The 919-nt window shown below is 34.9% G+C and overlaps 1 protein-coding gene across 11 annotated transcripts in view; it reads right to left on the bottom strand.

Annotated features, from left to right (window-relative positions):
- The window catches only part of gphnb (gephyrin b), a 98,964-nt gene that overhangs the window by 81,900 nt on the left and 16,145 nt on the right, over positions 1-919 (bottom strand). The gene's annotated exons all lie outside the window — the stretch shown is intronic.

The following is a 919-nucleotide window of genomic DNA, read 5'->3' as shown; positions in this document are numbered from 1 at the left end:
CTTATATCTGCCATATGACAGAGGGTGTTAAGAATTATCAAACATATTATGTTTGATAATTCAGACCCATCAACCTGGAAGTTCAGAAGGTTTCATTGATTTTCTATTTCAACCCAGATCAGGGCAGCAATGTTTTACTTTACTACCAGACAGCCCCCAGCATGGGTTACTATTGTGTCCCACTGGATCTCTATTGCTATAGACTTGTACATGTACTCATCAGGCAGGAAAAGGTTAATTAAGCAAACAAAATACCCATTTCTGAAAAATACAATGATGATCTGGCAAAAAACACTTGATTATTTGGGAGAAATGCAACAACTATCCAATGTAATGTTTATCCATGTAGAGCAGGATTTAAACTGCTAAGGATATAGCTAAAGTGTCTGATCTTTTTCCAGGGAAGGTATTTATGTAACTTGAAGAAATGAAAAACAAACATGATATTCCTACAAAATATTTCTATAACTATCTTCAAGTTCAGAGTTTTATTTTATCAAAGCAACACAATAATCTTTATCTACCCTCTTTGTCTTCGTTAGAAGACATTATTTTAAGTCACCTATATGGTAAAGGAGAGGTGTCTCTTCTTTGCTCCTTGTTTGTCGACAAATATTAAAAATCTTTGACCAATATTTGACAAATATTATGAATTTATGAATCAGGATCATTAGGTGATTGTTTCTCAGGACGCTTAAAGGAGGCCATTCAGCTTTTGCTGATTTATGATTTATTTTGGAGAGAGGAAGTCTTTTATTTTGAAGAATGCTTAACAGGATCTAGTTTTGTCTTTTGCCACTATCGAGCCTTCTGTTGATTTCGGTTGCTTGGTTACGAACAGCCGTTGCCGTTGTTCAGCAAGTGTACTGTTAAAAAAAAAATCTGAACAGAAACTGTTCAGCAAATACGTCTGAGCCTC

Source organism: Poecilia latipinna, unplaced genomic scaffold, assembly GCF_001443285.1.
Source record: "Poecilia latipinna isolate Pla-1442-1.1 unplaced genomic scaffold, P_latipinna-1.0 Scaffold950, whole genome shotgun sequence".
NCBI lineage: Eukaryota > Metazoa > Chordata > Actinopteri > Cyprinodontiformes > Poeciliidae > Poecilia > Poecilia latipinna.
Note: the sequence above shows the minus strand (reverse complement) of the source record. Positions and strands in the feature narration are given on the sequence as shown.